The 25,707-nt window shown below is 44.7% G+C and overlaps 1 protein-coding gene across 32 annotated transcripts in view; it reads right to left on the bottom strand.

The window, feature by feature from the left end:
* The window catches only part of LOC144247416 (uncharacterized), a 185,067-nt gene that overhangs the window by 145,174 nt on the left and 14,186 nt on the right, over positions 1-25,707 (bottom strand). For 29 of the 32 annotated variants that reach the window (XR_014950015.1, XR_014950018.1, XR_014950028.1 and 26 more), the window contains one exon: positions 3,639-3,795. The gene's annotated coding sequence lies outside the window, so the exon portion shown is untranslated. The other 3 variants (XR_014950030.1, XM_085560410.1, XM_085560415.1) reach the window with 3 other exon arrangements.

Below are 25,707 nucleotides of genomic sequence, written 5' to 3'. Positions count from 1 at the left end.
ATTAAGGGTTTAGATTTTATCTGAGAATGAATCCACTGCTAAACACAAATCTGTTCTCCTTGCTCACAGCTTTGACAGGTGTAAAATAAAAATTAAAAAAAAAAAACAAAATAAAAAGGCTATAAACGTACTCTAAGGGAATCTTAGACTATAAGAATAAAACATTATATTTATATTTAGAATAGAAATATATTCTAAATATATTCTAATATATTCTTACAATGAAGAAATGTTCCATGATCCAGACCTGTTCCCTAAAGTTCCTAAAGCCTCAGAGGGGTGATATTTGCACAGAGGAATTCTCCCAGAAAGCCAAATCTGAGCATTTTGCCCCAAGTAGCAGAGGCTGAAGAGCCAAGATTGAGTTGCCTGATTTCTACAAGTCACAAATGAAATAAAAATAAAGACAACCTGACAGATGTAATCTTATTTTTGGGATCCCTTCTCCCCCATCACTGTGTGTGGAAAGAGAGAAATAACCCCAGCAGCCAAAAATGGAAGAAAAAATATGGACAAAAGGCACTTTCTGCAGCTCCAGAGGTTGGGATTTGAGGGTTTTAGTAGGAATGGCTAAAATAGATCAGGTAAGAGAAAGTTTGGGCAAGTTTCTTCCTGGAGGAGCCCCAAACCTCCAGCTTGTCCTATAGGATCTATACCAGAGATTCTCTGAGACATTTAGGGTTTGATAAAACATTTCTGCTACTTTATAGTCTTGTATCCATATTATTTTATTTTATTTTATTTTATTTTATTTTATTTTATTTTATTTTATTTTATTATTACTATCCCTATTATTATTAGATGTTGCCCAATAATTCAAAGAGGGAACACAAGCAGTAACTAAAGAAGAAGAAAAAAATATCCTACTAAAAGATAAGACATGCAAATAGAAAAATGCATTTTTATCAAACAAGCAGGCAGCAGCAGTGTGGCATTTGCAGATTTCAGGGCCTTTAAATACAGGAATATTGTCCAAAGAGAAAAAAAAAAGAGTTTAATTTAATGATTTCTCTGACTCCACCCAAGGTTCTGAGCCAAATCAGGTGGGAAAGGACCTCAGATGCAACTTCCTGGGATCCAACCAAAATATTTTGGGTTTTATCCCATTCCTCATCCACCCTGTGGCTTCCAGCAAGAGACAATCCTCCACTGGTGTTCATGGAATCCCTGAAAGGTGGGAAAGAACCTTCAAAACCATCGAATTCCAGGTCACCTCCCCCCAGACCAGCTGCTCTGGGTCATCACCACCACCATTGGATTTTCCCTCCCCATTCTTGAATTTTAAAACCAATTGGGTGGTTTTTTTTTTCCTGAGCTGCACCCCTGAATCAATTTAATTTATTTGTCTCATCTCCCATTCTTTATACAGAATTCAAAAAGGCATCCCAAGAATAACTCAAATCTCTTGACATGATGCCTCAACTCAAGCTCATTTCACAACAAAACCAGAAACGAGGAGAAAGAACTATGGTTACAGTGAAAATATCACCCAGTTCCTCCAGAGATGGCTCATCCCTCCACAGCCCTGACAAAAATGCAGCTCTTTCAGAAGAATAAATCATTTCATGTGGTCAGTACCAAAAATGGGAGGTTTTGGAGGGATTTGCATGTTGAAAAGGTGATGGCTTGGCAGAAAGCTGGCAGGATTTCGATGCACTGGCAGGAATATGAACCAGAGATGGAAATCAGGGTGGTTATCAACAGCAAAACAGGGCCAGAGAGAACCAGAAACAATTCTGGAGGAAGAAGAACGTGGCTTGCAAGTGGATTATTGCCCTTCAAGCCAACCCTGGCACGTTCCTGAGGGCTTGGCTCCCACCTGTGTCAGGGTTCCTCAGCCAACCCTACCCAGAATATTATTTGTGACTTCTTCTCCTCATTCCTGGGTGGTTTTGCCACATGAAACAGGATGAAGCTGGAGAAGAAAATGAAAAGTTGCGAAGGGTAGAAAAACTACCAAGAGTGCAGAGCTCATTTTGACCTTGATAAAGGCCTGAACAGGCCTCTTAAATTTACAGAAATCATGGAATGGTTTGGGCTGGGAGGAACCCCAAAAATCATCCCATGGGCAGGGACATCTCCCACTGTCCCAGGGTGCTCCAAGCTTTGTCCAGTCTGGCCTTGGGCACTGACAGGGATCCAGAGGCAACCACAGCTGCTCTGGGCACTCTTCCCACCCTCCCAGCCAGGAATTCTTTCCCAAAATCCCATCTTAAACTCTCTAAATACCTCTAAGTCCTGCAGCAACTGAAAAAGCAACCAGGCCCTAAAAAGTGACACCAGACATGAGTGTCCCCTCTCAAACCATGGGCAAAAAAATGTTGGAAAACCCAAAGGACAGGTAGAAACACAATCTGTGAAATTCCCTTTTAAACCTGTAGCTCACACCTAGGTCAGGTCATTTGTAGTCAAAGCAAATGAAAAGAAAGAAAACAATGCCCACAATTTTCAGGAGATGCCCAACACTTCCAGCCTGGCTCAGGAAAATGCATTCCTGTCAATAAAAGTGGGAATTCCATGCACAGCGTGATGAAAACAACAGAGCAGATTGCAGGTGTATAAATACAAGTGGATTTGTACCACAAATCATCTTCCCACCCAAATCACCTCGTGGCAAAGGGAAATAATGTTCTGAGGTGTGAATTGGGACAGATTTGAGCACACGAGGCACTCCTGACAGACCAAAACAGAGCGAGTTGGAAACAAAGCAACAACCATTTAAAAAAATCCTTTTTCTTTCTTGACAACATTGTCACTTGAAATTGTTCTGCTGTGCTCACTTTCAGAGGTCTGGTTTGGTTAAACTCTGGCACATGTTTTGGGTAAGGAGGAGTGAAATCTGGCAGCACAAAGCTGTCTGAACTCAGGGAATGTCACATCCCTGACATTCCCACCCAGGAACTTCCACCTGCCATCCAACTGATGCTGTGGCCCTGCACACCCCCAGCATCCTGAGTCTTTCCAGCACACGGAGTTAACCACAAATTTGCCCTGATTTCCTGGAAACCAGCATCATCTCACCCATTAGGAGAATTCCCTGGCTGATGTTTCACCCCACACCTCCCACAGCTTCCCCGGCCTGAAAGAATCTCTCCAAGCAGGATTTTCCCAGTGGGAGAGAAGTTCTTCCATGCCTTATTTCAGACTCTTCCACTTTTAAAGAACCTCTTTTCTACCTGCCAAGCTCCTATCAAGGGATCAATTCCATGAACAAGAAGAAGGAAAGCAGTGACAGGGCCCTGGGAAGGTGCTGCCCATGGTGCAGAGCCCACCTGGACACAAAATTCATGGCAGCACCTCAGTTCTGGGGGTTTGCACACCCCACAATCCTGAAAAGGCAGAGGGCTGCCAATCAGTGATTTAAAGTGGCAACAGGAAATGGATTTGGGATCAGCAAAAGGCTCAGAATCCTGAAGGGTTCAGCTTTTCCTGACACAACTCTCTGGCGTAGCTCTTGCTGCATTTTGGACTCTCTGAAGCCTCCACAAGTGTGCAATGGCACACTGGCCACTGGCAGGGGACAAGAACCCAAATTCTCAGCAAATTTTAATGCAATACAACTTTTCTGACACAATTTCTGCGTGTGAGAACTTGTAAGGACTCAGCAGTGAAGCTCCGAGCAGGGAAATGGTACTTGCCTGGAGCTCCAGGTGGGATGGAGCTCTGGAGAGGTGAGATCCTCTTCTTGGTCCTTGGGCAGGTCTTTCCTGGAGATTTCTGGCCCTGACTCCCAGCTCCAGAAGAATCCAGGTGATCTTTTCTCTTTTGTATGAACAAATCCCACTGAAGTTACTCCTATGAGAGGGGAAAAAAAAAAATATATATATTTATTTATTTGTAGAACAGAACTGTAAGGGTTGCTCACTGAAATCCCACAAGAAAGAGTGAAAGAGGTGCCTGCAACTTGAACTAACACCACACAGAGAACTTCAAATTACAGAACAGAATCTGGGGCAAAAAAAGCATTTTCATATCCTCATATTAAAGCAAAGTGAACATAAACTGTTTTGATTAATAAGGAGACAAAATAAATTTTAAAAACTAAACACAGAGTGAAGTTTTCCCTTTTCCACCTGAAACACATCAGACTGGAACACCTCACCCCCTGAATCACCCTTTTTACAGCAAAATTCATCTGTGGGGCTAAATGTTTCTGCCTGTGCTCTGAAAAAAACTTCTTTTCCCCCATCTCAGCCAGCACCACCAGACTCCCCTGCCACTCTGGAGTGCCAAATTCCCCCTCAGCTCGAAGATTTCCCTAGCCAGACGTACCTAAAGAAAACACCTGAATTCCAGTATTTAAACCTAGATAGGGCAGGGTGGAGGAGGAGGAGGAGGAGGAGGAGGAAGGGGACTCGGGGCTGGCCCCGGTGCTGGAGTCACTGGGCAGGGGGCACCTCTCAGCAGGAATGCCAACCCAGAGCTGTGCCTGCAGAAAGCCCTGCCAGATAAACCCACAGCCTCAAAAAGCAAAGCAACGAGCCAGGCCTGCTCCTGATTCATCAGCATTCAGCTGTGGATCCAGCGGGACAGCTCGGAATTTACACTGGAATAAGGAAAAATCAGGATTAGGCACCATCTGCCTCAGAGAGGGAAGCGACCAGAATTGCTCTGCACATTTGAATCCTCTTCCCCCATTTCTTTTAATCTCTTGCACGTTTCCAGGTTTTCCACTCAGCTCCGGTGACAAAAGATTTTACAAAATGACAGTCCAGATTGAGAGAACAGAAATTACAACCTCTGACAAAAGAGATGCCAAACTTTTTATCAACGATAAGTGCTCCTTCCACGCAGACCCTGGGCTGCAATGGTAAATATAAGGCAGATGTCGAATGGAAATTAAACATTGTGCTCCCAGGGTGGCCTCGGCTGCATTCAGAGCTTGATTTAAAACAAGGCCAGAGTTCTTTCATCATTTCTTCAAAAAAAAAAAAAAAAAAAGTTTCAAACATAAAGATATTCCAAACAGGCGCATACTTGACCTAGAACTTGGCGGTGCAGGACAATAAATGAGTGTAAAAAGCACCAGCACGGGGGAGAAAAGGCAAAGCGAGTTGTCTGCAGGATGGGCTGGGAGAATTTGGTCCTCAAATCACTTCTATTTCAGCACCCTGAGAGTTAAGAGGGAACCCAGGTGAAAGATCTTGGCCCCTTTTCTAAATTCCCACCAAGAGCTCTCGTTTGGGAGGCTCGGCCAACTCGACATTCTGCAATAGAAGCAAAGCAAGCCCAAGCACCTTGAGGAGAATTTCTCTGTGAGCTTCTTTAAGACTTAAACCATATTTACATGTGTGCAAGCACTCTGCCTGGTATTATTAGACATGATAAAATAGCACGAGACGTTTGCAATGGCTCAGATATTCAGCCTCAAGCAGCACATATTTGAACGGTCTGCAGGGTTTGCTTTTAATGATTTCTGATCATATAACAGCTCAGCCAAAAGAACATAATAATAGTTTGCAAAAATTAAATCCCCAGACTGTTAAATATCCTGTACACTGAGGGCAGTGAGGAAAAATTTAAGGATTGAAAGGATGATGCTCAATTTTACAGAAACAGTTAAAAGCACAAACCAAATTGCATTTGCTTCTCTCCCACTTCGGTAGATTTTTTTCTTTTTTTAAGGCAAGTGAAAAAAATAATGAAAGTGAAACGAGTAAAATATTTACAGCTTGAACACATAAATATGTTTGCACTCTTCTGAGCGGCCTCCTTTTAGGAATCATTTTCTCCTCTTAGCAATTTCATCTCAAACGCAGTAAAACAAAAAAACTTTTGAGGCCATGACTTTGTAACCTCCCTGAAGTTTTGAACACAGGCAGAGCTGGCCTGTGCACACAAGACAATCAAACACAAGCTTAAATACCAAGTAAACTCCTGTCTATATTCATTTTTCTCCCCTCCACCAAAGGAAGAAATTGTGACAAGATTTTACTTTGAATGCCCTGACAAAGCAGCACTTTCTGGCACGAGCAGGACACTCATCCCCCCTTCATCTCCCAGCACAAGATTCAATCAGCTGAAACACAAACCTCATTCTGCACTGAGAGATTTTTTTTTTTTTTCCCCAAATAAAACCAACTTGCAAACAGCCTCCCTGGCCTTTTTAAAACCCGTTTTCGATTGCTTTAAAACATAAAATAGAGATGGATGGATGGATGGATGGATGGATGGATGGATGGATGGATGGATAGATGGACAGCTAGAGAAATGCTTTCAGTCATGCTTCCTCCCCCCGACACACCTTTAAAATTGAAAAGCATCAGTATCCAAATAGCAACAGGAAATTTTTACCTTGTGGCTAAATAGCTCACTGTTCACTTTGCAGCTGCCTCTATTTTTTGCTGGGCAAAAAAAAAAAAAAAAAAAAAAACCAAAAAAAAACCACCAATACAAAAGTCTTTCCTAAGAAAACCAAGCTTTTGACATAAGGGCAGCGCCAAACGCAAACCTACAAAGAAATTTCTTTTTTTTTCCCCCCGTCCCGTCGTTATAATTCCTAATTTTGTGGGATGTATTGCTGGGGCTGTTTATCATAACAGTGTGCAATAAAAAGGACGACTAACTCTTGCAATTTTCTCCCTACTCCTCCCCTTGACAGGGGCCACTGATAGGGAAAGAGGCTCGGAAAAGCAGAGCAGTGAAAGGCTAAGAAACAATAGGCAACCATGGCTTTGACAATGCAGCCCTGAACCCTTTTTGCTCCCGCTGTGACACTTGCATTCAAGAGCAAGGGCGGCTGCCATCATAAGAATGGACAATGGCATAAGGAATACAAGGGAGAGAAGGGGAGGGGGGGGGATTTAAAAAAAAAAAAAAAAAAAAAAAGGAAATCAGATGAATTCAGAGCTAAGATGGCAGAGCTCTCACCTTTTCCGCTTTTTTCGAGTAATCTGGATGGAGACGTCCCACGGAGAAGAGATAAAAAGGGTTGTGCTGAACTGGTGGATGGTTCTGAAGACTTCTGCATTTGCAAACGCATTTTAGAACTATTTGTAGGGGTATATATGCTGCATGCCATCTCTCTGTCTCTGTCTCTCTCTCTCTCCCTGTGTCTCTCTCTCTTCTGTTTTATGTCCTGCTATCTCCATCACACACCTCTAATAGTACGAAGACTTTCTGCCCGTGTAAGTAAGTGAGAGTGTGTGTGTTCCTTAATGTTTGAATCAAGACACACGTCTGCATGCATTTCTAATCTAAGGAGCCTATAGCAGTTACTACAACTATCAATTAGTCAGCAATAGCTCCAGATCCCCATGTGTCTGGGTGAACAAAGGTGAGAAACACATGCAAATAGTCCTCCAGCACCTGGGTCACGTACAGTAACTTAGCCAGCAACAAATAATTGCATCTGTTTCTGCCTTTTCTCCGTGCTCCTCGCTGCTTGGGATGCAAAGTTCCAGGTTATTAATGTGGAATAGCAGCACAATTAGGCATGGCACTGTATATTTCCAGCCCAACGACACAATAAAATGGAATTAAGCTGAGCTGGGATGGGAATAAACGGGGGACTTTAAAGGGTTTAAAGAAAAAGATGCTCTGAGCTGTAGCAGTGCTTCAATTTTATTTTATTTTATTTTTTTGTTTGGAGCAATTGTTCCTGAGTTAAAGGATGCAAATGATGTAAGAGGTATTTTGGTCGTTTCATATCTGTTAGATAAGAAACTGATTATTGCAGAGGAGACAGTGGATGCCTAATTTCCTGAAGTTAAGTCCATAAAGAGGGTAAGCTAAATCTGTTACTATTTTTTATTAATTAAGCGACTGTTACTTCTAAGATCATTTTAAGGGTGTTTTTTCAGATGTTTCAGACTTAAGCCAAACAATTAAGAAGAAAGATACGGTACCTTTTACTCTCTCCTTCTTCTTAACCTCACAAAAAATGAGCCTCACCTTTAAAAACTGTCAGAGTCAAAACGGACTAGAAAAGAAACAAAACAAAACAAAACAAAACTAAAAAAATTTAAATTTAAAAAAAAAAAATCAAGAGCAATAAAATGCAAAAAGCTCCGAAATCCAGCACCACCCTGACTCCAGCACAAGAAAAGACAGAGCTAGGCTGCGATCCAGAGAGCATTTCAGAGGTGACAACACAGGCTGGGGACAATGTTATTTACACAGATCTGATCAGAGCGGCCACGGGCTCCAAACTCTAATTGAATTTGCAGAAATTATCCAGCCCGCATTTCGGAGTGCGGGAAACTCGGAAAATGAAGCGGTTTCACCGAGTTCGGGGCTGAGAGAATAAATATTTCTTTCCCCCCTCCTGTAGAATATGCTCAGAGTCCTGCAAGGCTGCACGAACTCTCTTGTTATGTCCCTTTCTCCTGATCTCAGCTTCCATGGGAGGCTAATTAGTGACACCAAAGGCAAAATATCCTTGCTGCTTTTTGGGCTCGGAGGAACTGAGTTTATTTAGCTTGAGACGGCATAAAGAAAGAAAGGAAAAAAAAAATGAAATTAAATCATCTTCAATTTCAAATAACTAAGGAAAGCAACCCCTCCCCAGCTCCCTCACCTTTTTAGGAACAGCCAGTGGCTGGAAGGTTGGAGCTGCTATCGACACTGAAGGTGCTCAAGATTAAAGGAGAGCTGCAGGAACAGACCCAGAAGCCCTGGGTGGGAGCATCCCAGAGCTCTGAGCCTGAAAATAAAGCAAGAAAGGGCTGGAAAAACCCCACTGCTCGGTGGGTGTTGTGCTCTGACCCAGCTCTCCATTCCCAAACTTAGGAGAACTGGAGATTCCCAGCGTGAGGAGCAGCACCTGCAGCGGCCGGGCTCTCTGCATCCCCGGCAGGAGCAGGGAAAACCCTCCCAAAACAAAAAAAAAACTAAAAAAAAAACCCTACAAAAATAATCTCAACCCTCTCGCCGAACAATGAGACCTTAAAAAATCCACGTTCGGGAGGGTATTCCATGCAGATAGGCAGGGGGAGGGGGCGGGGGATGAGGACAACATTTCCCATCAATGCCGTTTATTCCTTCAGCTCGGGGAAAAAAGGCTCTTTCCCCACTTTAATGGGAATTACTCATCTCGGTCCTCGGGCCGCTCTGGCTGCCTGCAAACGTCCAGCTCAGGTGGGAAGGGACATTTGTTCAGGGGGTCAGGCAGAGAGTGATCCCTCGATGCCTTTCTGGGGGTGAAAAGTGGTTAAACAATAGTAAAAAATGGTCATTTCTGGGGCGGTCTGCCTGCTAAACCATTTGGGCACGCAGATCCGAGGATGGGAAAGGAGCTGAGGGAGGACGATGGTTAAAACAGAGAGCTGCCTATTCCCAACACTGTTTTACATCCAATTCTTCCAGCTTTTTGCTCTCTCAACACACCCCATTGCCATAAAATAAGCCAGCTTTCTTTAAGAATAAAAAAAGCCCCACGCAGATGAATAGACAGCACTAATCAGATGTAATGTAATCGAATACTCTTCTTCATCTAATCTGCCTGCTCTGTGTAATCTCGCTATTCTCCCAGCTCCAGCATTTGTAACAGGCATGACATTGATTCCCATCTCGGATAATGTTATTTCAGTGTTTTATTCTTAAATGAGCCCACAAGTTGGGTGGCTGCTTGGCATTCCAAACTCTTCATCAACTTTGCACGGCGAGCTGGGGGTGGAAAGAGGAGAGGGGCTGCTCCTCTCTGCTGCTTTCGAGTGGTTGCATCTCCCAACCCTCAGAGCCTGGCAGGAATTTTTATACAGACAAAAGAACCTGCAGAATTTAACCACGGAACTGCACGGGATCAACAGCAAAAAAAAAAAAAAAATAAATAATCCCAAATCCCACCAAAGCTCGTTTGATAAGATCTGCCTGCATCCAGCAGCTGGGAAAAGCTGAAATCTTTGCACACAGAGCTGCTGTTTTGGTTTTTCCCCTTTTTAATGTTTTCTAAAATGCAGAATGATTTCCTTAAATAAACATTTCGGCAGCGTCCACCTAGGTTTTCCCCAAAGAGAAAGGAAAGCCTCGTGTAATTTTCCAGGACGAGCAGGATTCCCAGCTAATCGGACAAATCGTTCTGCTGGGGAAATGACAGCAATGGGGAGAGCAAACAAACCCTCTCAGACAAACAAATATATTTGAACGTAATAAAAATGTTGACAACCGTTATGTGATTAAAGCAATTGTTTTATTCATTTAAGGCCTCACCATCAGAATAATTTAAAATTAAGTGAGAAACATCAGCCCCTTGGGTTTTGCAGAAGATATTTAATTTGGAGGAATAGTTGTGGGGTTGTATTTTTTTTTTTTAAACATAGCTATTTTCAACGTTGCAAGATAAAGCTCTCTCTTTTTTTTTTCTAATTTTATTTTAAGAATAGACCCCATTTAGGATTTCACATTGTAAATCTCCCTATGTCTGAATGCTGTTACAAGGTTTGACAATGAAAGAATAATTCATGTCAGACAAAAAGAGCCCTTCAATCAGCTTCATGCAGCTTTTCTCCTGCAGGGCTATGCCAAAACGAATGTGGAATCCTGAACTGAACCATCCATCACATTTCCCGAGTCTTTCAATTAATGACACTGCAATCAGATCGATGGCGTGTAATAAGAAAAGAGCTTTGCATTTCTATACCTATTAATTCGCTGAGTAACTCCAGTGGTAAAACGTGACCAGAAAGGGAAGAGAAAAGAAAATTTCATCCTCCTGGCGAGATTTTGGAGGATATTGAAGCCACGCTGGACGAGGCTGGGTGTCAGCCCTGCTCGGAGCAGAAATCACACAGGTTTTTTGTTGTTGTTGGAAAGCAGCACAGCCTCGCGTGCAGACAGGTATTTTCTGCTGCTAACCGAGCGTTTTCTAGGGAGACACTCTAAAGAGGAGCCTGCTTTTCTTGCAGGCTGGTCGAGGGTGTCCCAGGGCAGGATGTGCAGCCTGGTTTTGCAGGGCAGAAGCAGCAATTCAGTAATTAGCCACCAAATTCCCAGATCCCAACACGCGCCGAGGACGGAGCCACCTCACGCAGCGCCTGAGCCTCCAACAAAACCAGCTGGGGAGGGGGAGAGGGCACTCAGGACACACACACACACACAAAAAAAACCCTCTACCAGTAGCCTTGGGATGAAATCAGGGTGACCTCACGTCGGTGAACTGGCATAAGATATTTTGGATCGATGACAAAAAATTATCGAGGCTTTGCAGAAGGGAGCTGCCAAGCACATTTCAATTCCCCTCCTGCACTTGGGGGGATTGTTTGGAGAAGCAGGGAGCTACAGGCAAGGGAAAAGTGCAGCTCACCAGAACACAGGCATGATTAAAAGGAGATAATTTGCAGATTTTTTTCCCTCTTAAAAGGTAGATTTTTTGCCTTAAAATGCCCAGTTTACAAAATACCGTCTCTGAAAACTGAGCTTGAACCAAGGGGTTTCACCACCGTGGGAGGAAGGAGTGATTTGGAGGAGACAAAAGTGGTTCTCCAGTGGTGAGAGATGAATCTTGGCCCCAGAAAGATCCCCTTGTATTGTCCTGGGCAGGAAACTGGAGGTGAAAAGTCCCCACCAGCCCCAACCCTTCCTCTGGGTCGGATAATTCTTCAACCTCCAGCACTGACATGAATTTCAGCAGCTTTGGCTTCACCTCAAAGGAAAAGGAGCTGCAGCTGGGATAGGAGATGGACCTGGGTCAAAACCTACAAAAAGACCTTCTTCTGGGAGCAATAGACTTTCAGGGAGGTTGTGTACTTTGGAAGTCTTCAGAAAAGGAAAAAAAAAAAAAAACTTTATGAGAGAAAACAAGGAATGGAACAACAGGAAACAAGGGAGGTTTTCAAGGTTCACTTCCCCAAATATCAAAGAGTGCCCTCAAAGGATCATTTCTGGCTTTGCCTCTTGACATCTTTTACGATCAAATTTCAGCAATTTCAAATTTCATCGGCTTCCCCCCCAAAAAATAAAACAAAAATTTAAAAAAAAAGAAAAACAAAAAGGAAAGAAGAGAAGAAGAAAGCTTTGTGAATGCTGCAGCTGAATGTGCCACACACAGGGAGCAGATTCAGGCTGAGAACCAGGATGGCAACTGAAAACTCCATCCAGGGCAACAACAGCAGAATGGGACGGTGCCCATGAGCTGACTTGCAAAATAACTGCAACTCGAGCACAGACTAAGAACAATAAATAAATAAATCATGTCGAAGCAGAGGCAATCCCTCTGCGATAAAACAGCAGAGCTGAATGCAGCCTGAAGAAATCTGAAAAAATGAAACCTGGACGAGGAGGGGAGGGGCTGGGAGTTTCAATAGGAAGGCAAATGCAAAATATTTGTATTGCACATCACCACATCTTGTCCTCTCTCTGCAGGGGACACGAGGACGGAGCTGTAGGTGTGTCAGCATCCCACAGTGGTTTGGAGGAGCAGATTTTGGAGCTCACACCTCAGTGACCTCCAAGGAACAACCACACCAGCGCTCCTGAGCTACAGAAAAACAGCCCTGAGTGGTTTCAGCGTGCCCCACACAGGGAGGTGTCTTTAATGCCAGGGTTTGGGGGGCTGTTCCTGCCCTTGCACAGGGTTCCCACTGCTCAGCCATGCCTGGAGATCTCCAGCTCTGAGCAGAGCCCTGCCCACTGCTGTTGGATAATATTATTTTTCTGATCTTGAGATGGGGTGACTGAGAGGTGTTTTAAAGACTTAAGTTTTATGAGAAGGGTGAGAAAATACAGATGTTATAATTTATGTTATCATAATTAGAAGGTGTTTTGTCATTCATAAAAAGATTTCTAATTCCTAGAAGTTACTCCACAACCTAAAGAAGATCAACAAGATCCTAGAAAACATAAAGCCTCTACAACCTAGACTTCCCTCCCTTTCAAAAATTCCAAAAAGCTCCCCCCTTGTTGTCATCAACTTAAAAAATTATTTTTTCAGCATTCTACTACGTCCAGAAGATACTCCTCAATTTACCTTTTCAGGTCCAACCACCACACTGCACGGCTCAGAGCTGAATAAAATACAAATGTCCTGTCAGGAGCAGCTCGGGCAGAGGGGAGAAAAGGCTGCTGCTGCCTCCAGCCATGATTTCAGCCCTGGCTGCCTTCCAGGAGCTCCCAGAGCCTCACAAGGCATGGGCAGCCTTGCTTGCATCTGCTTCCCTCTGCTGTAGCTGCAGACAGACTTGCACGCTGCTGTTTTCTGGGTTTTTTTGCTTTTAAAATAGGTTTGGTCAGGCTTTCAGGAGGTTTTCGCAGGCTCCTTCTCCTCCTCTCTCTCCAAGGAGCTTGGGGAGCGATCAGTGCAAATGAATTTGATGAAGAGAAGATTCTCTAACTGTTTGCCTTGTTCAGGGCTGGGGCAAGGGAAGCATCTGGGCTTGTGGTGAAGCATCTGTCTGCAAAAACTGTGGGGCCCTGCCAGCAGAGCCAGGCAAAAAATCCCCACCTGGACTGCCAAAGCAAAAAATCCCATCTAGATTGCCCAAAGCAAAAAATCCCATCTAGACTCTCCAAAGCAAAAAATCCCATCTAGATTGCCCAAAGCAAAAAATGCCCATCTAGACTGCCCAAAGTAAAAAAAATCCCCATCTAGATTGCCCAAAGCAAAAAAATCCCCACCTGGACTGCCCAAAGCAAAAAATCCCCATCTAGACTCTCCAAAGCAAAAAAATCCCCATCTAGAGTGCCTACAGCAAAAAATGCCCATCTAGACTGCCCAAAACAAAAAATCCCCATCTAGATCTCCCAAAGCAAAAAATGCCCATCTAGATTGCCCAAAGCAAAAAATCCCCATCTAGACTCCCCAAAGCAAAAAATCCCATTCTAGATTTCCCAAAGCCAAAAATGCCCATCTAGACTGCCCAAAGCAAAAAATCCCAAGTGAGTAAAATCTCTCCCTGGACTTCCCAAAGCCATGGTCAAGCCCAAGCTTTGGTGGCCAGCCCTTCGTCCCATGCATTTCTGGGAATTCAGCTGCCAAGGTGCAATCCCAGCATGGCAATTGTCATTATTCCTTTCTTGCTTTCCACTGCAAAGACACTTTTTCCATGCTCCTGGTGCTCCTGGCCATGATGAATGCAATAATTACAGGTCAGTGTTAAAGCAATCAGTGCAACAAGGGCTCTGCTCCTCAGCCAGCTCCTGGAAAATGTCCCTGGTGCCTCCTCTGGAAACCCAACTTCAGCTTTCTCCAAATCCTAAGTGCTGCAATCGTCCCTTTCCAGCCAAATAAAAGTATTTCAATATCTGCCTTTACAAATAATGATCCGACAGCAAGAGGTTATTGAAAGGTGGATGAGAAAATGAGAACCTGAAGGAGATGGGATCACAGAATTAAAGGGTGGGTTGGGTTGAAAGGGACCTTCAGGATCATCCAGGTGCTGAAATATTTGGAGGATGTGCATGGAATTACAAGGTTGGACGTGGTTTAAGTTCTTAAATAAAGGGAGGGACAGAGATTAGGATAATTCTGTATTTTTTAGGCACTTCAATGAGACAGGGGGGCACTTTAAAGTGGAATGACAACGGGCTGAGGAGTCAAAGCCCAGGGCAGGGTAGGGGTCATCCCAGCTTCCTATTCCTCACCATGCCATGAAATTTTAAAAATCCCTTCAGTTTTGGTCTGGTCTCTCTCCACAGCCTGCCCTCATCCTCTGACAGAACAAAGGCATCACATCCCCAGGTACTGGCAGCTCCCAGGTTTGTTTTTCCCGGCGGGCCCAAAGGGACTCTGCCTGCCAGAGCTCTGATCTCTGGGGGCCACTTCTGCTCCCAGTTTATAGCAAAATGCAGCTCCCAGCCTGGAACAGCCTATCCCGGGATGATCCAGGACAAGCTCAGCTCCCAGGCCCATCTGGAACGGGACAAGGACACACCTAAGGGGAGGGAGAGGCACAAAAAGGAATTTATTTATTGCTGTTTCTCATCTCCCTGCTGGGATTTCCACTCAGGGACACATGGCTTGGGCCAGGTGATAATCCACTGGATTTATTTCTCCTTCTGGGGGTGTGGAAAACTGAACCAGAGCACCCTACACAGAGTCCATCAGCAGCAATTAGCCCCTGTTCCCTCATCAGCAGCGTGACCTCTGTCATTTAATCAACAAAAATATTTTAGTGGTGCCAGCTTGGTTCTAAAATGAATATTTTTACATTTTCTTTCCTTTCAAAAGTTTGCCTAGAGATGCTAGAAAGATTTTCAGAATGATGGGCTCTACTTAAAAACAAAAATCCCCAATCAACCTCTGGGTCTTTATCTGCATCTTCCAACTACTAAACTTTTAAATTCTGGGCATTACACATTTAGAGGTGACACTGTACTCATGGTTTTTATGAAAAATGATTGAGGGAGTCTCCCCACAAAAGTGGAAATACTTCTAAGAAATTTATTTTTGAGTAGTTCAGATCATTTCATCTCTGGACTTGCCCCCTTCTCTTCACTGGTTGAGGGGATTCTGACTGACCAGCATATTCCTAATTTTCAGATATTTACCTCTAGGCCTGTCCGAGTGTGCAGCCCTTGGATGAGGAGCATTACGATTTCCTACAGGCCTGTGGCAGCCAAAAACTGATCAAACTTTTGAGTTTCCTCTGATATTGGAAAATAATAAACTTCCAAAGCTTTGGCCAGTATTTTAATTGTCCTACACAACTCTGTGCCCTTCAGACTGAATTTTGTGAATCCTTTCAATTGTGTGAACTTAGGAGATAATGCTTACAGGCAATGTTATTTGTGCTAGTTAAGCAAATATCTCATTAATTCAAGTGTCTAATGATTTCCTTCTGTTTGTTACCTTGGTTCTCACCCTCTTACTGTTCTTGTCCCTCTCCTACACTTTCAACCATAACACACAAATAGATTTGCTCTTGGCAGATACGGTGATAACTCACAGGAAAAGGAGCTTAATCTTAAATAACGCCAGGATACAGGAATAAAACCAATCTACTCCCATTCCTGTGAGCTAGAAAATAAATTTTATTGACTCCAAAGCTGAGAAATGGCATAATTGGGCCCTATCAGATGTTTATCAGATTGATGCCAGTGGTTAGTCAGCCTTAAGTGCAAACACAGACATATCAGTGCTCCTTTTCGAGGGAAGTCACCTCTCCTCCAAGGGTACATTAGTCACAGGGAAACTGTTGAACCTGGAGAAATAAAACTTTCCTGGTGGTCACAGTGGTCGCCTGGTGGAAGAGTTTATTACCCTGACATTAGGCTGTAAAATTACCATTATTATTGAACTCCAAAGTGAGCGCTGCTTTTCAGCAGTGGATCACGACAGCTCTGAGTGGGATTCAGAGCTCCAGAGGCACAAGATGAGGAATTTAAACTGTTTGGGCTCACTGGAGGATGTGCAGGAGCTTTAACACCTGTCTAGGAGAGATCAAGATTTTTGGTTGCCCGTCAAAACATTCCCAGATCAACCCTATTTAAGATTTTTTTATAAAAACCTTACATTTAGGAAAAATATAATGAAAATAATATCCTCTAAACAGTTCTTGTAATGTAAAAATAGAGAAAAGAGGATCCTGCAGAGGGTCTGGACTCTTGTGTTCACCTTGAGCCCTTCCCCAGGGAGCAGAGCCCACCTGCCCTGGGTGGGTTGGGTTCACCTCCCTCGTGTCCTGGACACTCCAGGTATTTATCCAGCACCACAGGGACATTTTCCAAGTTTCCCAATCCAGTTTCTTTCAGGAATTCACCTTCAGAAAGAGGTTTGGGAAAGAAACAGCATTACCACATCATAACACTCCTTACCTACAGGCTTGCTAAAAGAAAAGGAAAAGCCTGGAGAAGCACTTGAGAGGGAAATTTAGCCTGGTCTATGTAGGTGGGGTCAGCAGTGAGGGTTTAGCCCATTTTTCCCATTTTTCCCACTTTTCCCATTGGAAGTCTGGCCCAATGAATGCAGCAGAAGTGAAAAAACAGCCATCCACAAACCATGATCAGAGGCTGAGGTTTCTAAACCGTATTGAGGTTGCAAAAACAAATTGACATCAACATATGGGGGAAGTCTGAAGTTGCAGCAAACATTCGCAAATGTGAGAAACTTTGGCATGCAAGAGTCCCCATTAAATTCAAATACACAATGCACAAGATTAAAGTTATTCAGAGGCATTAATGTTTGCGAGATCAGACCCCTGAGATGTCTCTGTGTAGTAACAGTTACTTTAGGTTTAATCTGTTATTGCATTAATATCTATAAAGAGCATATATAAATACAAATCAGATGGCAGCTGCAATCTCGCTGAAGAAAAAGATTGAAGGGCCTGGGGGGAACTAAAACTTCCACGATGGGAATTTCCAGTGCCACGAATTTTGGGGATTCTCATCCCGCTCAAACTGCAGCTTTCTTATTTTATTTATTTTTTTTTACACTATTCACACACACACACAGATATGTGATAGAACAAGAAAAGGCAAAGACAATAATTAGGGGAAGGAGAGAAGGACAATAAAAATTGTTTTCAAGTGGACAGATTGCCCTTGCACAGGAGCAAGTGATGGTCTTTAAGCATGGCAGCCCCCCTCATATTTCTGTGAAAAGCCTGATGTGTTCTACTTAACACTTAAGAAAATGCACTGGGGAATAATGACCTCTAATTTATTTTGGCTGCAGCGATGTTCGTCTGTGCTTCTGTTAATCTCACTCTGAAGATTTCAGGGCACTTTTGAGCTGGAGCCTGGCTCATTCTGCAGTGCCTGCTATTAATCTGCTCGGATATTTCCCCAAATAACCATCTGCTCCACCTTGTATTTGTTGCACTCCCCGACTATCTCAGCTCTTGGTCCGTCCTGCTGGCTTATTCAGCACTCTTTAAATTTCTCCTCTGGCCTTATGTCTGGTTGCTTATGTTTTGGACAGACAATAGAGGTGATACAGGCCATTATTCATGAGAAGCTTCAAGTGTAACGTGAGAAACATCTCATCTCCTGACCCCTGTTAGCATAAGAATTGCTGATAAAATTCTGGACTGAAAGAGAAGAATCTTCTGGGAAAAATATCGGCAAAAGTTTCACTTGAGATGGGGTTTGTAAGAATAATCCAGATTAATTCTCTGCCTAAGGACCAGGTCTCACTCCTGGTGCAGTCACCAGGGCTCTGGAGAGGCACTGTGGCAGAGACCTTAGGGGCCCGTGGAATTTTAAAGAGAAGAATATCCTTTACTCCCCCAGCCTGTGGTTGTGCATTTTATATTTTTTTATCCAAGGATCACAAAGTGATTTGCACACTCGAGCCTCCAAACACTCCCAGAGAGGGTGTAAATATTGATTCCACATCTGGATCACCTGAATTTAAGATTGGAGAGATCTCCTTGGATCATGTATCATCAAGTCACCACCACGTCCTAACCAGTTTGCACTTATTTTAGCAGAGTTACGTCTGAAAGAAGTTGGGGTGAAGCAGTGGAAAAATCACAATATCTGTCAAAGATCATCACTGAGGCTACACCCGATCATGGGAAGCAAATTTTGGCCACAGTTTCTTCTTTTTCCTTGCATCAACCCCAAGCAGGCTCACCAGCAAAGAATTGATGCTGTCCGTGCCTCCAGTGGGATTTATTTCAGCAGGGTTGATTTAGCAGGAGCCCTGAGTCTGCTAAGCACAAACCCAATACTCCTTTAAGAGAAAAATGTTAAATAAATGGCAAACAAACCAATGAATACCCTCGGAATGATTAATGGAAACAAAAATCTCCGTGTGCACACTCCAAATATCCCAAACCCAAATAGAAACCTGCCGAGGAATGTTTATGGATGCTCCAGCTGCTAATGGCATGCAGAGCCTTATCCCTCAAATCTCACAGGTCAGTGGAACAGGAATATGTGCATTTCCAAATGCTCCTTGCTTGGCTGATCCATCAATATGATAACTGATACATACTTAAACTCCTCGGTGGACTCCCTGAAATTAAAACAACCGGAGAGCACAGAAAGAGCTTAAATAACCATTACCAATGGATTTCAGATCAAAGTCGAGGAATTATTCCACAAAGATCACCCAACACAATCAAACACAACCAGTTTTGGAGATGGGTGAGGGAAGTGGGAGATGGAACCAATTCCATTTCGTATGCAGAGGCAGCTCAGCAAAAAGTCTGCCCAGATTAAAAGCTTGACAAAGTCGCTCTCCTCACTAATTGATGGGGAAAAAAAAAACATCAGTAAATGAAGAATTTTCTCCTTCCAGCAGTGAGAGAGCAGATGTTTGCTTGGAGACAGGGTTTGGGGACAGGCTGCAGCTTTTCCCTCCTTGTTTTGAGTGGCTGCTCAGGTTTTTTATGTTGAGCATGGTCTGGGCTATCCCTGTGGTCACTCGGGGTCACTTGTCCTGGCTGTGTCCCCTCCCAGCTCCCCGTTCAGCATTGTCAGTGGGGTGAGGTGCAAAAAAGGGCTCTGTGCAAACTCTGCTCAGCTGGAACTAAAACATCCCTGTGTTATCAGCACTGTTGTCAGCACAAATCCAAAACACAGCCCCGTACTGGAATCTAGGAGGAAAATTAACTCTACTGCAGCCAAAATTTCAATTTTAGCATCATGAGGTGCCCTGAAACAAGGGCACCTCAATGCCACGGACACACTCCCCTCTCACTCCACAATCCAGGTCCTTAAGGAAAATATCAAATATTGCCCAATTCACCACAAAAAAAGGCAACTGAGGAGCCCTGGAAGAACAATCAGCCGTGAGTCTGAGGGAGAGCATTTCCAAAACAGAACAAGTGAGCCATGGGTGGGGTTAACACTGAACTCACACAAATCTGAGAGGAAAAGTGCTCCTCTCTGGGCATCCCTTCCTGTAAATCCTGCTTTGGGGCTGTCTCTGGGGCTCTCCCCTCTCCTGGGTGGAACCCTGCAGCCCTTTGATTTCCCTGCACTTTGCAGCTATGTCATTCCTGGCTGACCCTTCCCAAACCTCTGATGTTTTCCTCTCGGAGCTGCAGGAGCATTGTACGTGCTTAGCAAGAGACCAGAGCTGGGTTACTCTTAAGGCTTTCAGGATCTTTCAGGAAATTTTTGAGATGCTGGGGAAACCAGGAGGAGAGATAGGAGCCATTTCCCTCAAAATTTCAGCCTTTATTTTCCTTTCCTCTCCATGTGCAGCCAGAAAAATAACATCACATAAATTTCTGGTTGTGGAGCCATTCCTCAGAGAACAGGACAGTGGCCAAATCATGTCCAAAATTGTCCAAATCTCCTCTTTCTGCTCTCTTCTCCCCTCCACACCCAGAGTCTCATCTAAAAAGAGGATAAAATATGAAGTTTGAATTGTGAAGCTTAAAAAAATCAGGCAGACCCAATCAGCTGAGCCTAAATTAAACTTCAGGAGATGGTCAGAGGAACCCAATCCCCACATCTACACTAAACCTTGGCACCTCAACATTTCATTTGGGGTTCTCTGACCTCCTTTAGCCTCTTCTCCCACGCAAAATTTGACTCCCACATGGGTGTTGTGTTGGGAGGTTTTTTTGGAGCTCTTGTAGGTGCTGGTTCCTTCGAAGGGGCTGGAAGAACAGAAATTAGTCCTCAACATCTTGGATTTTCCAAGAAGAAATCTTTCCAGGAACAAATGGAGGAAACAGGCTCCCAGGGCTCCTCATAAATTCTGGCAAGGAGAGGGCTGTGCTTCCATGGAGGACATTTCAGAGCAACATTTCCTGAGGCATTTCTGAATGCTGTGCATTTACAGGCAGAGATGAAGTCTGCAAAAGGCCTGGCCAACAAAGGTGGGAGAACAATGCAGCAAGCAACAAATGAAAATCCATTTTTTTCCTTCATTTAACTAAAAGAAACGAGGCCTGATTCCCTTTGTTTGACACCAGTAGGGCACCATTCAGTGCCCAGGAGTTAATCCTGATTTACTGCAGCACATCACTCCGAGTTCCCTCAGACAGGGAATCCAGCACAACCACATCTGCAGCAAACTCCAATTTTCCTAATCACCCACCTCCCCTCCATGCATTCTGTTGACCACGAAGGCAATCAGACGAATTTGTAAGTCTGAGATGGGGGAGCAGTGTGAGCCTCCATGGCTGGGTTTCTATGGAAACAATTCCCCCGGCATCCTCAGTCCACATTCCGTATTCCTGTCTGGCTGCCTCCTTCTCACACTCCAAATCCCTCTTCTCCAAACACTCATCTCTGCAGGGTGATGTTTGCTGCTCCCTCCTGCTCTCCCCTGAGCTGGGAGCACTGGGATGGGCAGGAATGGATGGGGCAGTCACTGCTCATCCAGTGAGATGGGATGAGCAGGAATGGGGCAGTCACTGCTCCCCACTGAGCTCTGGGATGAGAGAAATGGGGCAGTCACTGCTCCCCACTGAGCTGGGCAGAACTGGGATGGGCAGGAATGGATGGGACAGTCACTGCTCCCCACTGAGCTCTGGGATGGGCAGGAATGGATGGAGCAGTCACTGCTCCCCACTGAGCTCTGGGATGGGCAGGAATGGATGGAGCAGTCACTGCTCCCCAATGAGCTCTGGGATGGGCAGGAATGGATGGGACAGTCACTGCTCCCCACCCCTGACCCAGAGGAACCAGGATGGAGGCAATAGCAACACAATCTCCACAGGCCCTTTAGGGTTTTGCTGTTTTGGTGCAACTGGCAAGAGTCAAAAGTAGTCCTAATCACAGAGGTTTGGCCCATTTCACCCCTCAGTGAAGACTTACAAAGGAAAATTATATTTGTAGCTACTTCCACACAGAAGCTGCCACCTTTCCATCTCCTCCTCCTGCTCCCTGGCAGCTTCACCATCCCATAACAGCAATTACTTGTGGGGAAGGTGGCAGCTTCTCAACTCCCTGTGCAGCCAAGCTCACCAGGGCTGAGCCTGGATGGAATACGGATGGAATCTCTCCCTGCCCAGCTGGAACAGGGAGCAGGCGAGGGAGCCAGGAATCAACCTCTCGCTTCAAATTTGGCCACGATGCTTCAACTAACACCCCATCCTCAGGACAAGTCCCACTTCCCAAGCACCAGGGCCTCCACCACTTCCCTTCCGAGACTTCCACAGCCCAACAGGCTTCACACTTCATTTTCCTCAGAGCCAGCCCATGGTTTTAATTGCTCAGCCTCGCCGTAAGTCAATCCCTGCGAACAATCCGTGCCTTGTGTGTGCACAGAGCAGCCACCACCCCGATCCCCTGAGCGAGGGCAGCACCCAGGGCTGCTGGGGCTGCAAACCTGAGCTGCTGCGCCCACCCCAGCCAGCTCCACCAGCACCTGGCCACTTCTGCACTGCTCTTCCGGGCTAGTGCCTCTGGCAAGCACATTTCCCTCCCTCTCAGGATTCTTCATAGAGGTGCACAGAGAGGAATGAAAGAGAAAACAATTTCTATTTCTGCTCCTTGTTTTTCCCATGTGGAATGTGTGTGGAGAATTGTTTCTCTGGGGTGATGCTTGGTTGGATTCTGGTGAGGATTGTTTGAGCTGGTGGCCAATCCAACCCACCTGGGGCTGGGCTCTCAGAGAGGGGCACGAGTTGTATAAGAGTCAGAGAAAGTAGTATGGAGTTTAAGTATCCTCCTTTTATATAGCATATTAATGTATTTTAGCATAGTTATAATAAAGAAATCATTCAGCCTTCTAAATTGAGTCAGACATTGTCATTTCTTCCCATTGGGTTCACCTGCATTTACAATAAGTGCCACACACACTCAGGGCTGAGCTCCACCTGCAGCCCCTCAGAAATTCATCCCACAGTTTCTGGGACTGCTTCAGACTTTTCTCTGCTGCTTCAAAAGCTGCCTGTGTTTCTGCAAGAACAAGGTAACAGAAATGCCCTCACTGGCCATTATTTGCCAATATTCAGCTGAGCAATTAAGCACTTTAAGCCTGCTGACTCTTGCCAGCATTTTGCAGAGGTGCTATAGAAGGAATATGTCCAAAAATCTTCCACATTTAACCACTCTGCATTGTGGGCACACCAGGAATTACCTTGCAGGAGTTCAAACACCTAAACTACCACTTCCACCCCTACTGTGCCAGTTTTTAAAGAGTGCAAGGGCCACATTTTTAGACAGTATAATTTGGCCCAGATCCCCGGCTCCATTGTTTTCACTGGCACTGGGGTAAGTTACACCAGATGAGGATATTGCTCAGAAAAGATTTTCCTTTAAAACAAACACACAAACAAAACCATGTTCAGACAAGAGCAGGGGTTTTGAAGCTGCATTCCTGTCTCCAGAAACTTCCAACGACTCGCAGTAGTCTCTGCTTCACCAAGCCACAAATTTGTAACGCTTTAATCTTTCCATGTAAGTCAGTTCCTCTCCTCCCTTAATTGTTTTTGTTGCTCTTCTCTGAATTCCGTCCAATTTACCACACAGTGCAGACTCCATTACATCCGAAAGGCCAGAAGGATGGTGTACAGAAGCTCATTTTCCAATTCTATGACCTCAGTTCTTGGGAGGATTTCAGAGCCCAGACACCAGGCTATAAATGAAGAATGTGCGCCCGTATAGCTGGGTAATTTAAATGCATTTTCTGTGAATAAATCTACTCGGTACTTTCTTGATCTGTACAATCTTCTGCCATAGGGGCCTAACATAAAAATACTTCAAAGGCTCCAACAAATTCCCTCAAGATGTGATCTTCAGCATTTCAAAAGCTGAAAGACATAGACAAGGTTTAAAGTGATCATGATATATTTTCAAGGTAACACTCTTCAGCAACTCCTGTTCACCCATTTCTTGAAAGTGAAATTCTACCACCTCTCTCTATATAGATCTTTTGCTCTTATTGACTCGCTTATGAGCAAGGCAAAGATGAAGTGAATTTGACTTTTGGTTAGGGTTTATTAGACCTCATTATCTTTAAATGAAGCACAGCAATGCTTCCTTCCTTCACACACCTACTAGACAGGGCCAAGTGGAAATCCTGCAGCCACAGACCCCTCACCACTTCCCTATTGCAGCACTAGGAAAGTTTGAATTTGGATTCAAGTTTCAGCCTCCATCTCCTTCCCCGTTTCAAGCTGAAACACAACCCTGTGTAGTCACACTCCAGTGAAAGATTATTTTTATGTCACACCTCAGTCCCATCTCTGATATTAATTATACACCCCGAGCCTGAAGTCAAAAGAGATTTTAAAACTGGTGCTCTGGGCTGAAACCAGGATTCCTCCTGCCTGCCTTCCAAGCAGTTCCATACCAACCTCCCCGAGACTGCAGCATATTTAATGAGAATGCAGATGATCAATTGCAGCCCGCCTTGCACGGTTAACTCAATCAACAAACTACTAATGACTCCAGCATGTTACAGCTTTTTTGGCTAATGAGAACCGCATTGACCAGATTTTTCCCCCCTTCTCCCAGGATCAAACGCCAATATGGAACCAGTTCTGCTCCAGCTGTAACTTTAGCCTGCAAGCAAAACGCTGCCCGGCCAGGGGACAAAGCCTGAGTGTCATTAGGGAGCAAAAAGAGCCCCCAGAGCCACGGGCCAGCCCTTCCCAAGGATGTGTCTGGCTGCTGAAACCAAACTCCTGAGAAAGGCAGAGCTCCCACCTTGGTGCATTTGGAGGCAGAAAAGCCTTTTGTTCCTGCACCATCCCACTCCTCCTCCTCCTCCTCCTCTCTGCTTTCTGCTGCAGGGTAATTTGTAGCAGGTGAGAAGTAAATACCTCCTGCTTCCTCTCTCTTTTGCTTTTGTTGCTGCAATTTACCTCCATTCTTTTCTTGCCTCGTCCTCCAAAGAGAAGTGAATTGACCTCGTGAAAGAATTCAGGGATATATAGAGATCACAGAGTTTAAAAATGGGATTCTTACATTCTTCATCACCAACAGGGGCTGTTTTCCACATGGGAATCCAACAGCTGATCATGGTCCAAGTGAGGAGCATTTATTGCAGAGCCTGAGGTGGGAAACAGTTCCTGGGGTGTTTTCCTGCCTGTTACCAGCCACTGTCAAACAAAGATTTTGCTCCCATGGAAGGCATTCCAGTGACTCCAGCCACCTTTGGACCAACACTTTGTTTCTTTACCAAATAACCATTGCTGATGTACACAGTGGCCCTTTTCTGAAGCAGCTTTTCCATCCTGTACCCTGGAGAAAAGACAATGCTCCAGTCTGACCAATTCCTCTCCATCAGGAGCAGACCTTGCTGTCATTTTTGGCTACACCATCATTTTGCTGGGTGACCTCCTTTCCCCAGTCCTCCACTCCCCTCTGTCAGACAGGAATAACACAGAAGGTTTGGTCCTCTAGGAAATAAAACTGCTACAGCAAAACCCAAGCCAGGCATTATTTTGCTTCTGATCAAACTCTGCCATCCTTGACTGCCACAAAACCAAGCAAAAAGTGGCGAGAAGGAGCAATTAGGGCTGGAGAATCAACTGGAAAGCATCAATCCAGATTTTTTTTTTTTCAGCCTAAGCTCATTTGCTGGGATCACTCTGAACAGAAGTCATGGAGGATGCACAGAGTGCATCACTGGGGACTGCTCCTTCCTCTTTCAGAGCTGCTCCTGCACAGTTCCCTCCACTTTTAAAGGTTAAAATGTTAAATATCAGCCAAGTGATGGTGGGAGCCCACGCTTGACTTCATTCCTTCCTTCACCATGTGCTGGGGCCAGGAATTCAGACACTGAGCAACCTCCCTGGGCTGGGAGCTCCTCGCCTGGGGCTGCTCTGCTCCTCTCTTCCTGCCAGGCTCTGCTCTACCCACAGCTCCACAAGCTTTCTCCTGCCTTTTCCGTGGGATTCAGCCTTCCCAGCTTCACCTGCAGCTCCTCACACACCTTCCTCCTCCCTCCAAATTCAGCTTTCATCCTACAGT

This window comes from Lonchura striata, chromosome 24, assembly GCF_050655825.1.
Source record: "Lonchura striata isolate lonStrDom1 chromosome 24, ASM5065582v1, whole genome shotgun sequence".
Classification (NCBI taxonomy): Eukaryota; Metazoa; Chordata; class Aves; order Passeriformes; family Estrildidae; genus Lonchura; species Lonchura striata.
Note: the sequence above shows the minus strand (reverse complement) of the source record. Positions and strands in the feature narration are given on the sequence as shown.